This window comes from Elephas maximus, chromosome 4 (genome assembly GCF_024166365.1).
Source record: "Elephas maximus indicus isolate mEleMax1 chromosome 4, mEleMax1 primary haplotype, whole genome shotgun sequence".
In the NCBI taxonomy this organism is placed as follows: Eukaryota; Metazoa; Chordata; class Mammalia; order Proboscidea; family Elephantidae; genus Elephas; species Elephas maximus.
Window position 1 is genome coordinate 57752659 of NC_064822.1, and position 13839 is coordinate 57766497.

The window sequence follows — 13839 nt, forward strand, 5'->3', positions numbered from 1 at the left end:
AAACAGAAAGAACCCACACATTTCAAATGAAAGACTAAGACAGTTTTAGCTGAATAAATGAAAAAATTTTCTTTAAAAAATTTGCTCTACTCTTGTTCCAGTCGTTCACACTACCTAATTCTAGTAAGAACAGCCCATACAGACATGCTGAAATATCTGTCTTCAAAATTGTGTTCTTTGACCTCACTTCTCCCTCCATTATTGCCCATTCCTGATTACTGTCATGACATCTTTTGAAAGTGTTGTCTATGGAGAGTATCACTGCTTCTCCACGTCCCCCCATTCCCTCAATTCTACTCAAGGCTTCATGAAACTTCTCTTGTCAGAGTCATCAATATCCTAGTTTTCTTACCAGGGTACTTCTCCAGCCTTATCTTACCCTACTTCTTGTCACAATCCTATAAAGTTGACCATTCCCTCCAGCTTGAAACATTTTCTTCTCTTTGCTTCTGGAAAAAAAATACCTTTCTGGCTTTCTTCTTGACCTCATTGGCCTTCCCCCCCCCCCCCCCCCCGCCTCCCGATTTTTTTTGCTTACTCCTCCTCTGTCTTGCCTCTACATGTTGGAGTGCTCAGGCATCAGTCTTGGAGTTCCTTGTCTCCTTTATCTACATTCTGTTGTTACGTTATCTTTAATATTAAATATCATCTATATGCCAAAGACTCCTACATGTGTACTTTTTGTTCTGACCTCTGTCTTTACTCCATATTCACATATTAAGTTGACCTTTCCGTCTGGATATCTAAGAGGTAACATTTACATATGCCAAGCAGAACTCTTGATTTACTCCAAACCTGCTCCTACTCCTGTCTTCCCCATTTCAGTAAAAAGCACCATCTTCCTTCCAGTTAAGAAGTTCTGGTGGTGCAGTGGTTAAGCACTTGGCTGCTAACCAAAAGGTCTGCAGTTCAAACCTACCAGCCACTCTGCAGGAGAAAGATGTGGCAATCTGCTTCCATAAAGACTACAGCCTTGGAAACCCTATGGGGCAGTTCTACTGTGTCCTACAGGGTTGCTATGAGTTGGAATTGACTTGACAGAAATGGGTTTTGGTTTCTAACCAGTTACTCAAGACAAGAACCCAGGTATTATCTTTGCAGATGAACATCTAGTTATGCCAACATCATTTGTTAAAGAGACTGTCTTTTCCCCCACTTAAGCGATTTTGGGCCTCTGTCAAATATCAGCTGCTCATAGATGGAAGGATTTACCTGAGTTCTCAATTCTGTTCCATTGGTCTATGTGTCTGTTGTACCAGTACCAAGCTGTTTTGACTACCGCAGCTGTATAATCGGTTTTTGAAATCAGGTAGTGTGAGGCCTCCCACTTTGTTCTTCTTCTTCAGTAATGCTTTACTTATCCAAGGCCTCTTCCCTTTCCATATAAAGTTGGTGATTTGTTTCTCCATCTCATTTGAAAAAAGCTGTTGGGATTTGGGTCGGGATTGCATTGTATCTGTAGATCGCTTTGGGTAGAATTGACATTTTCACAGTGTTGAACTTCCTATCCATGAGCATGATATGTTTTTCCACTTATGTATGTCTCTTTTGGCTTCTTGCAGTAGTGTTTTGTAGTTTTCTTTTATAGGCCTTTTTACGTGCCTGGCAGAAACCGGGCATTATCTTTTCTTTACCACCGTTATCCAAATTATGATCAAGTCTTATGGATTCTCTATGAAAATATTTCCCAAATCTGTTACCTTCTCTCCAACTTCACTACAACTACCTTAGTCTAAGCCACCGTCACTCAGCTCCTAACTGGTCCCCCTGAATCTATACTTGCTCCCCTACAATCCATTCTCCATACAACAACCAGAATGATGTTTTTATTCAAATAGGGTCATTTCCCTGATTAAAATTTCCCAAGAACTTCTCATAATACTTAGAATAAAACCCAAAGTTTTTACCCTGTCTTATCAAGCTTACATGATCTGACTTCTGCCCCCTCCATACCTTCACCTTGTACTAATGTTCCTTTGTCCTGTTACCCATACTCCTTCCCATCTCTGGATCTTTGTATTTGCTGTTCCCAGTCAGGATTGCTCTTTTCCCAAACTTAGGCATGACCGGCTTCTTCTCGTCATTCAGGTATCTACATAAAATCCTCAGACATCGCCTTCATTTAGTGTCATCATAATACTTTACCTGATATTTTATTGTCTTTCCCTACTAGAATGTAAGTATCATGACAACATGGACTTTATCTGCTTTGTTCACTGATGTATTCTTAGTGCCTAGAAGAATGCTAACTTATGACAGGGCCTAATAACGATGTGTTGAATGAATACAATTACATATTTAAATATAATAGGGCAGCATAGTAAAGAGACACTGGAATCACACTTGAGTTTGAATTCGAGTTCTTACTCTTATACTCCCAATGTAACCTTGAAAATTACTTAGCATCCCTAAAATTGAGTTTCCTAATCTGTGAAATAAAGATAATAATGCCTAGATCTTATAGTCATTCTGAGGATTAAATGAGATAACGTATGCTAAGAACTTAGGACGCTGCTGGCACATAGTAAATACCAATGTTAGCGTTATTTTTTATTTTTCAGAATTCCTATGAAAGAATTAAATCATATACATGAATGCATCTTTTTCTGGTGAGTAGATTGGCAATGACTTGATAAGCACTGCAGCTGCCATCATACAATAGACAAGGACAGGAAACAAAAAGAATACTCTATCCCCTGGGAATCGTGGGAGAATTAAAAAAAACAGAATGTTATTACTAGACTTGGAACCTGGCCCAGTTACTAATACTAACATAGTGATGCTTGAGAAAAAAGCCACCCAACCTCCTAAAGCCAGAGTCTCCTACCACTCAGGTACCCCACCCACCTCCATTTTATATAAAAGGATCTCTGAATCACCACATCAATTCTATACAACTCAAATTCTTTAAATTTCATCCTGCTTTATGTGTGAAGCACATAATAGGCTTGCCGACCACTTCATTTCCTAACACAAATCATCAGTATTCTGGGGAAGATTGCATTTTCCAAAAATGGCTGCAACAATACTTCTTGTTTCACATTATTATTTTTTTTAATAATTTTTATTGTGCTTTAATTGAAAGTTTACAAATAAAGTCAGTCTCTCACATAAACAATTACGTACACCTTACTAAAAAAACCCAGTGCCGTCGAGTCGATTCCGTACTCACAAGTGCTCTCCCCCAATGAGACAGCCTGCTCCCTCCTTCCAGTCTCTCTTTTTGTGAGCATTTTGCCAGCTTCTAACCTCCTTTACCCTCTCATCTCCCCTCCAGGCAGAAGATGCCAACATAGTCTCAAGTGTCCACCTGATGCAAGAAGCTCACTCCTCACCAGCATCCCTCTGCAACCCATTGTCTAGTCCAATCCATGTCTGACGAGTTGGCTTTGGGAATGGTTCCTGTCCTGGGCCAACAGAAGGTTTGGGGACCATGACCACTGGGGTACTTCTAGTCTCAGTCAGACCATTAACTCTGGTCTTTTTACGAGAATTGGGGATCTGCATCCCACTGTTCCCCTGCTCCCTCAGGGGTTCTCTGTCATGTTCCCTGTCAGGGCAGTCATCGGTTGTGACCGGGCACCATCTAGTTCTTCTGGTCTCAGGATGATGTAGTCTCTGGTTCATGTAGCCCTTTTTGTCTCATGGGTCACATATTCTTCTTACAAGTGACTTTGGCACTACTCCTTTTGAGAGGTGGGGCTATGTTTTCTCCCATTGAATCTGGGTATCCTTATGGCTATAATGGATGCCACCTGACTTCTGAGGCTAGGTCACAGAAGGCAATATGGCTTTCTCCTGCATTCTTGGGGTGCTTGTTCTTGGCACCCAGCCATATGCCATGAGGAATTCCAAACAGCTGTGGAAAGGGCCATATGGAGAGGAAATGATGCCCCAAGCCCCCAGCCCAACTGAGTTCTGAGTTGAGAGTCAGCACTTACTTGCCATGTAAGCAAGCCATCTTGCAAAGCAAATCCTCCAGCCCCCAGTAGAGCTACCTGAGCTGATGCCTCATGGAACAGAGATGAAGCACCCTGCTGAGCACTACCCCAAGTAAGATTCATAAGCACAATAAATGACTTTTCCCTCTCCAAACAAATAATCTTTATTACCAAAGGAGAAAATTAACGTGCATTAAGCCCATTTTGCCAATGTCTAAACCAAAATGGTAATTCTTAGTATAAATTGTACTTCCTTCTTCAGATTCTTTTTTTTTAATTTTGTGCTTTCAGTGAAAGTTTACAAATCAAGTCAGTCTCTCACACAAAAACTTATGTACACCTTGCTACATACTCCCAATTGCTCTCCCCCTAATGAGACAGCCTGCTCCCTCCCTCCACTCCCTCTTTTTGTGTCCATTTCACCAGCTTCTAACCCCCACTACCCTCTCATCTCCCCTCCAGGCAGGAGATGCCAACATAGTCTCAAGTGTCCACCTGATCCAAGAAGCTCACTCCTCACCAGCATCCCTCTCCAACCCATTGTCCTGTCCAATCCCTATCTGAAGAGTTGGCTTTGGGAATGGTTCCTGTCCTGGGCCAACAGAAGGCCTGGGGGCCGTGACCAGTGGGGTCCTTTTAGTCTCAGTCAGACCATTAAGTCTGGTCTTTTTACGAGAATTTGGGGTCTGCATCTCACTGCTCTCTTGCTTCCTCGGGGGTACTCTCTTGCGTTCCCTGTCAGGGCAGTCATCGGTTGTAGCCAGGCACCATCTAGTTCTTCTGGTCTCAGGCTGATGTAGTCTCTGGTTTATGTGGCCCTTTCTGTCTTTTAGGCTCGTAATTACCTTGTGTCCTTGGTGTTCTTCATTCTCCTTTGATCCAGGTGGGTTGAGACATCTTAGATGCGTCTTAGATGACCACTTGCTAGACTTTAAGACCCCAGACGCCATTCTCCAAGGTGGGATGCAGACTGTTTTCTTAATAGATTTTATTATGCCAGTTGACTTAGATGTCCCCTGAAACCATGGTCCCCAAACCCCTATCCCTGCTACACTGGCCTTCGAATCATTCAGTTTATTCCAGAAACATTTTTGCTTTTCGTTCAGTCCAGTTGTGCTGACCTCGCCTGTATTGTGTGTTGTCTTTCTTGTCACCTAAAGTAGTTCTTCTCTACTATCTAATTAGTGAATAACCATCTTCCACCCTCCCTCCCTCCCCCCTCTCATAACCATCAAAGAATATTTTCCTCTCTGTTTAAACTATTTCTTGAGTTCTTATAATAGTGATTTTATACAATATTTGTCCTTTTGCAACTAATTTCACTCAGCATAGTGCCTTCCAGATTCCTCCATGTTATGAAATGTTCCACAGATTCCTCACTGTTCTTTATCGATGTACACATGTATTCCATCCTGTAAATATACCATAATTTATTTATCCATTCATCCGTTGATGCGCACCTTGGCTGCTTCCATCTTTTTGCTATTGTAAACAGTGCTGCTATGAACATCGGTGTGCATCTATCTGTTCGTGTAAAGGCTCTTATTTCCCTAGAATATATTCCAAGGAGTGGGATTGCTGGACTATATGGTAGTTCTATTTCTAGCTTTTTAAGGAAGCACCAAATCGATTTCCAAAGTGGTTGTACCATTTCACATTCCTACCAGCAGTGTGTAAGTATTCCAGTCTCTCCACAGCCTCTCCAACATTTATTATTTTGTGTTTTTTGGATTAATGCCAGCCTTGTTGGAGTGAGATGGAATCTCATTGTAGTTTTGATTTGCATTTCTCTAATGGCTAATGATCGTGAGCATTTCCTCATGTATCTGTTAGCTACCCGAATGTCTTCTTTAGGGAAGTGTCTGTTCATATCTTTTGCCCTTTTTTAATCGGGTTATTTGTCTTTTTGCAGTTGAGTTTTTACAGTATCATGTAGATTTTAGAGATCAGACACTGATCAGAAATGTCATAGCTAAAAACTTTTTCCCAGTCCGTAGGTAATCTTTTTACTCTTTTGGTGAAGTCTTTAGATGAGCACAGTTGTTTGATTTTTAGGAGCTCCCAGTTATCTAGTTTTTCTTCTGCATTGTTAGTAATATTTTCTATACTGTTTATGAGGGCTCCTAATGTTGTCCCTATTTTTTCTTCCATGATCTTCATCATTTTAGATTTTATATTTAGGTTTTTGATCCATTTTGGGCTCGTTTTTGTGCATGGAGTGAGGTATGGGTCTTGCTTCATTTTTTTGCAGATGGGTATCCGGTTATGCCAGCACCATTTGTTAAAAAGACTGTCTTTTCCCCCATTAAACTTTTTCGGTGCCTTTGTCAAATATCAACTGCGGGGATGGATTTATGTCTGAATTCTCAATTCTGTTCCATTGGTCTACATATCTGTTGTTATACCAGTACCAGGCTGTTTGGGCTACTGTGGTGGTATAATAGGTTCTAAAATCAGGTAGAGTAAGGCCTCCCACTTTGTTCTTCTTTTTCAGTTGTGCTTTACTTCTCCAGGGCCTCTTTCCCTTCCATATGAAGTTGGAGATTTGCTTCTCGATCTCACTAAAGAATGTCCTTGGAATTTGGATCAGAATTGCATGAAATGTATAGATCGTTTTTGGTAGAACAGACATTTTTATAATGTTGTCTTCCTACCCATGAGCAAGCTGTGTTTTTCCACTTAGGTAGGTCTCTTTTGGTTTCTTGCAGAAGTGTATTGTAGTTTTCTTTGTATAAGTCTTTTACATAGCTGGTAAGATTTATTCCTAAGTATTTTATCTTCTTCTGGGCTACTGTAAATGGTATTGATTTGGTGATTTCCTCTCTGATGTTCTTTTTGTTGGTGTAGAGGAATCCAACTGATCTTTGTATGTTTATTTTGTATCTCGCTACTCTGGCGAACTCTTCTTTTAGTTTCAGTAGTTTTCTTGAGGATCCCTTAGGGTTTTCTGTGTATAAGATCATGTCATCTGCAAGTAGAGATACTTTTACTTCTTCCTTGCCCATCTGGATGCCCTTTATTTCTTTGTCTAGCCTAATTGCTCTGACTAGGACCTCCAGCACAATGTTGAATAATAGCAGTGATAAAGGGCATCCTTGTCTGGTTCCTGTCCTCAAGGCGAATGCTTTCAGGCTCTCTCCATTTAGGATGATGTTGGCTGTTGGCTTTGTGTAAATGCCCTTCATTATCTTGAGGAATTTTCTCTCTATTCCTATTTTGCTGAGAGTTTTTATCGTGAATGGGTGTTGTACTTTATCAAATGCATTTTCTGCATCAATTGATAAAATCTTGGTGATTCTCGTCTTTTGTTTTATTTATGTGATGGATTACATTAATTGTTTTTCTAACGTTGAATCATCCGTGCATACCTGGTATGAATCCCGCTTGGTCATGGTGAATTATTTTTTTGACATGTTGTTGAATTCTATTGGCTAGAATTTTGTTGAAGATTTTTGCATGTAAGTTCATGAGGAATATAGGTCTGTAATTTTCTTTTTTTGTGGTGTCTTTACCTGGTTTTGGTATTAGGGATATGCTGGCTTCATAGAATGAGTTTGGGAGTATTCCGTCCTTTTCTATGCTCTGAAATACCTTTAGTAGTAGTGGTGTTAACTCTTCTCTGAAAGTTTGGTAGAACTCTGCAGTAAAGCCGGCTGGACCAGGGCTTTTTTTTTGTGGGGAGTTTTTTCACTACCTTTTCAATCTTTTCTTTTGTTATGGGTCTCTTCAGTTGTTCTACCTCTGTTTGTTTTAGTTTAGGTAGGTAGTGTGTTTCTAGGAAATCATCCATTTCTTCTAGGTTTTCAAATTTGTTAGAGTACAGTTTTTCATAGTAATCTGATATGAGTCTTTTAATTTCAGTTGGGTCTGTTGTAATATCGCCCATCTCATTTCTCATTTGGGTTATTTGCTTCCTTTCCTGTTTTTCTTTTGTCAGTTTGGCCAATGGTTTATCAATTTTGTTGATTTTTTCAAAGAACCAGCTTTTGGTCTTCTTTCAATTGTTTTTCTGTTTTCTATTTCATTTAGTTGTGCTCTAATTTTTATTATTCGTTTTCTTTTGTGCCTGAGGATTTCTTTTGTTGCTCTCTATTTGTTCACGTTGTAGGGACACTTCTTTGATTTTGGCCCTTTCTTCTCTTTGGATGTGTGCATTTATTGATATAAATTGACCTCTGAGCACTGCTTTTGCTGTGTCCCAAAGGTTCTAATAAGAAGTGTTTTCATTCTCATTGGATTCTCTGAATTTCTTTATTCCATCTTTAATGTCTTCTATAATCCAGTCTTTCGGGGGCACGGTATTGTTCAGTTTCCAAGTGTTTGATTTCTTTTCCTTGATTTTTCTGTTATTGATTTCCACTTTTATGGCCTTATGATCAGAGAAGATGCTTTGTAATATTTGAATGTTTTGGATTCTGCTAAGGCTTGCTATCTTACCTTATATGTGGTCTCTTCTAGGGAATGTTCTACATGCACTGGAAAAGAAAGTATACTTGGTTGCTGTTGGGTGGAGTGTTCTGTATATGTCTATGAAGTCAAGGTGGTTGATTGTGGCATTTAGATCTTCCGTGTATATATTGAGCTTCTTTCTGGATGTCTTGTCCTTCACTGAAAGTGGTGTGTTGCAGTCTCCTACTATAATTGTTGAGCTATCTCACGTTTTAGTGCTATTAGAATTTGTTTTATGTATCTTGCAGCCCTGTCATTGGGTACATAAATATTTAATATGGTTATATTTTCTTTGCATATTGTCCCTTTAATCATTATTTAGTGTCCTTCTTTGTCCTTTCTGGTGGATTTAACTTTAAAGTCTATTTTGTCTGAAATTAATACTGCCACTCCTGCTCTTTTTTGATTGTTCTTTGCTTAATATATTTTTTTTCCAAATTTTCAGTTTTAGTTTGTGTCTCTAAATCTTAGGTGTGTCTCTTGTAGGCAGCATATAGATGGATCTTGTTTTTTAATCCATTCTGCCACTCTCTTTCTCTTTATTGGTGCATTTAGTCCTTTTACATTCAGCGTAATTATGAATAAGTATGAATTTAGTGCTATTATTTTGATGTCTTTTTGTATATGTTGTTGACAGTTTCTTTTTCCCACTTAATTTTTTGTGCCGAGTAGTTTGTCTTCATATATTGTCTTTTCCTCTTAGTTGTTGTTAATTTTGTTTCTGCTGAGTCTCTATTTTTTTCTTGTATTTTATTTTAATGAGTGGGATAGTCTCCTTTGTGGTTACCTCAGTATTTACCCCTAGTTTTCCAAGTTTAAACCTAACTTTTGTTTCTTTATATTGCCTTGTTTTCCTCCCCACGTGAAAGATCTATGACTACATTTCTTAGTCCCTCTTTATTGTTTAATATTTTCCTCTTTTACGTGATAATACTGCTATTTCTCTGTTTTGAGGGTTTTTAAAGGACTTGATGTATTTTTGTGATTTCCCTGTCTGGGTTGAGCTCTGATTGCTCTGTCCAGTGTTCTAGTCTTGGGTTGATACCTGATAGTATTGATCTTCTAACCAAAGAACTCTGCTTAGTGTTTCTTGTAGTTTTTGTTTGGTTTTTATGAATTCCCTAAACTTCTGTTTATCTGGAAATGTCCTAATTTCACCTTCATATTTGAGAGACAGTTTTGGTGGATGTATGATTCTTGGCTGGCAATTTTTTTCCTTCAGTTTTTTAAATAAGTCACCCATTGCCTTCTTGCCTGAATGGTCTCTGCTGAGTAGTCTGAACTTTTTCTTATTGACTCTCCTTTGTAGGTAACTTTTCATTTATCCCTAGCTGCTCTTAAAATTCTCTCTTTATCTTTGGTTTTGGCAAGTTTGATTATAATATGCCTTGCTGACTTTCTTTTATAATCTACCTTATGTGGATTTCAATGAGCATCTTGGATAGATATCTTCTCATCTTTCATGATATCAAGGATGTTTTCTGCCAACAAATCTTCAACAATTCTTTCTGTATTTTCTGTTATTCCTCCCTGTTCTGGTACTCCAATCACTCATAGGTTATTTCTCTTGATAGAGTCCCGCATGATTCTTAAGTTTTCTTTATTGTTTTAAATTCTTTTATCCAATTTTTCTTCAAATATACTGTTGCCAAGTGCTTCTTCTTCAGGTTCACTAATTCTGCCCTTCACTTGCTCAATTCTGCTCCTGTGACTTTCTATTGAGTTGTCTGATTCTGTAATTTTATTGTTAATCTTTTGAATTTCTGATTGCTGTCTCTCTATAGGTTCTTGCAGCTTATTAAATTTTTCATTATGTTCTCGAAGAGCCTTTTTAATTTCTCCAACTGCTTTATCTGTGTGTTCCTTGGCTTGTTCTGTATATTGCCTGATCTCTTTCTTAATCTAGTTCCTGATGTCTTGAAGAGTTCTGTATATTAATCTTTTGAATTCTGCACCCAGTAATTCCAGGAAGGCACCTTCAGCCAGAAGATCCATTGATTCTTTGTTTTGAGAGCTTGTTGAGGCAACCATGGTCTGTTTCTTTATGTGACTTGATATCGCCTATTGTCTCTGAGCCATCTATAAGTTAATGTATTAGTTTATTTTATGTTTGTTTAATGTATTCTAGCTTATTGCTTTGTTTTGTTTTCATATGCCCAAATGGGTTGCTGGAGTGAGCTAGCTTGATTATTTTCACTTTTGAAGCTCTAACATCCTGTGACCAGATGGCTAGAGATGTTATCAGGTGTATCAGTCTAGGAGTCCATTCACTTTTCTTTTATGAGTTCAGCTCAGGTATCCAGGTAGCTGATCAAGTGTGTGGTACAGGTTCTGTCTTACAGTCTTAGAGGGGCAGGGGTAATTGGTGTAGGTTCCGGTATCTGGTTGCAGCAGGAGGTCATGCTCTGAACTAGGCAGGGGGCTGAGAACCATCCCCCAAGTGTCTGTGAGGAAAGTGTGTCCATGTCCTCTACAGTGTACATGTGGGTGGGTTCTGCAGACAGACCTTGGGCACCCAGTGCTTTTGGTTGTAAGGACTGGGAGGTATCAGTTATCCTTGGACCCCTGTTGCAGGTGGCTGGGTGACCTGAGTGGAGCCACCAGTCCCTATGCCCCTGATGTGGGTAGGTGAGGACCCTGTTTAATAGGCAAAGCGGTGTCATACATCAAAAACCCACCTCTTCACTGCACAGCCAAAACAGTTTCTGTCTGCCAACAAGGGCCTATTCTCCTGAAATAGGCCCACACAGGTCCATGCATGGGGGAAAGGTATTCAAAGTCCATGGAGCATTTGTGCCTGGACAGGAGCCGCTTCTGTCCAGAGCTCCCCTGGTTGGTGGAGCTGGCAAATTATCTTATCCCCCAATTGTGAATTTATTTCTTCTCTAAGGCCAGGAGTTTGGCTCCAGGCACTCTATAGGGCCTATCTCAGGCCCAGGGAAATCAACAGCCACTGAAGCCAGCTTGGGGGCTGGGGGCACATTAAAATATACACAAGTGCTTAGCTTTTGCCAAAAGTGCCATTCTTCTCTGGACCCGGAGGTGTAAGTAGGCTGTGCGGCTACCTGCTTCTCCCTGAGGAAACCGCAGCTGAACGCTACCAACGACCTGCGCAGCTGCCCCCAGGAGTGGTGCCTGAGGGACCCTAGCGATTCGGGTCCGGTAACTCCTCTTGGCTTCTGAACCGATTCTCCCTCCCCGTGCCACTCAATCCGTTTTCTAACTTTGCCTTTGAGGTTCAAGGCTCCTAGGTTGTCATAAATATAATCATTTCACTTGTTTTATCGGGTCTTTGTTCTAAGAGGGATCTCAGGAAGTGTGTGGCTATTCCGCCATATTGGCCGCACCTCCAAAATCTTCAATTTCTTCATCTTTGGCCTTAGTGACTGATGCATAAATTTGAATAATAGTCACATTAACTGGTCTTCCTTGTAGGCACATGGATATTGTCCTATCACTGACAGCGTTGTACTTCAGGATAGATCTTGAAATGTTCTTTTTGACAATGTATGCAACACTATTCATCTTCAAGTTGTCGTCCCGGCATAGTAGACCGTATGACTGTGTGATTCAAAGTGACCAATACAAGTCCATTTCAGCTCAGTAATGCCTAGGATATAGATCTTTATGCATTCCATTCCATTTTAGACGACTTCCAATTTTCCTAGATTCTTATTTCATACATTCCAGATTCTGATTATTAATGGATGTTTGCAGCTGTTTCTTCTCATTTTGAGTTGTGCCACATCAGCAAATGAATGTCCCGAAAGCTTGACTCTATCGACGTCATCAAGGTCAATGCTACTTTGAGGAGGCAGCCTTTCTCAGTCATATTTTGAGTGCATTCCAACCTGAGAGGCTCATCTTCCTGCACTACATCAGACGGTGTTCCACTGCTATTCATAAGGTTTTCATTGGCTAATTCTTTTCAAAAGTAGGCCACCAGGTCCTTCTTCCTAGCCTGTCTTAGTCTGGAAGCTCAGCTGAAACCTGTTCATCATGGGTAACCCTGCTGGTATTTGAATACCCATGGCTTCCAGCATCATAGCAACATACAAGCCCCCACAGCATGGCAGACTGACAGACACGTGAAGGCTTCATGGTGTACGTCCACCAAATTCTGCCTATCTAATTCCCCACTATAGACAACTTTGTTGCTTCCAACAACTCATCACCATAAGTAATGCTACAGTAAACGTATACACGTCTCCTTATAAGCCTGCGTGAAAATTTTTCTGGAATATCTATAAAGAGGTGGAATTGTTGGGTCACAGGCAAATACTTAATTTGCCTAAGCACTAACAGATTGCTGTCTACAGTGGCTGCAGCGCATGAGAGTTCCTATATGTCAATATCCCCACCAACATTTGCCATCGTTGAGCTTTCTAGTTTTTGGCAATCTGTCTTCACCATGAGTCAGGTTTTTGGTATTAAGTGTAAAGTGATGTCTTATTTTTTATTTTAAATTACATTTCTGATTATTATTAATGATTTTAAACATCTTTCCCATCCATATTAAATTCTGGGTTTTTTCTTTAAATTGGAAGGTCATATCCTTCATGTATTTTTCTATTGTGGTCATTACCTTTTTCTTGTTGATTTGCAGATCTTCTTTGAAATCCTAGATATCAGTCCCTTGTCATATTTTGACTTTGTAAATATCTTCTCCTTTATTCTGTTAGCTGCGTATTAACTTTGTCCACAGTGTCATTCATTGAACAGAAATCCTTAAATTTTATGTAATAATGGTATTCATAGAGTTTTTTTCCATATTCATTTGTGCTTTCAAACTTGTATTTAAAAATCCTTCCTTGGCCATGGGTCATAAAAATATTATCTTACTTCTTTTATTAAAATCCTGTATTAAGTCTTGATAGCATTACCTTTCACATTTAGGTCTTTAATCTAGAATTTTCATTAGAATGTTCCATTAGCTAGAGATCTATTAGGGGCATGATTGGAGCATTCCATGTTTTCAACTTCTTGATTCTGTGACCAGTAAGGAAAGGTGCTTCTTTTTCCTATTCACTTTGAAAAATTACAGAGAAGGACTCTGATTGACTGACCTACATTACATACCCACTCTCATAGCCTGAGTAGCAGAATGCCTTCCCAAGTGCTAGATAGACAAAACAATAGTCACTATGGAGGTGATAAGACAAATACACCCATTAACTAGAATTTAAAATTAAAAGTGTCAAGGGTTTAGAGATGGGAACAGTTGAATTCTATTGGGCGAAACAGAGGAATTTTTTTTTATTTTCTTGAGCAATGGTATGAAAGAAAGGTACCTTTTGGTTTTTTGTTGTTGCTGCTGTTTTTTCCCTCCCCCTGCCTCCTACCTTCATCAGCTAGTAATTGGGGATCCTTTAAAAGAGGAACAGAGGCCTAAATATTTGTATCAACATAAACAAAAGCATTGATGACCTTATTGTTATTAGTTGCCATT

The 13839-nt window shown here is 39.5% G+C and overlaps 1 long non-coding RNA gene across 2 annotated transcripts in view; it reads left to right on the plus strand.

The window, feature by feature from the left end:
- The window catches only part of LOC126076537 (uncharacterized), a 59336-nt gene that overhangs the window by 18786 nt on the left and 26711 nt on the right, over nt 1-13839 (plus strand). Inside the window, exons 3-4 of one of the 2 annotated variants that reach the window (XR_007517482.1) lie at nt 2562-2609; nt 3278-4053. The exons of the other annotated variant lie outside the window; for it this stretch is intronic. This is a non-coding gene — a long non-coding RNA (uncharacterized LOC126076537). The remainder of the gene's footprint in view (nt 1-2561; nt 2610-3277; nt 4054-13839) is intronic. 2 annotated transcript variants of the gene reach the window in all.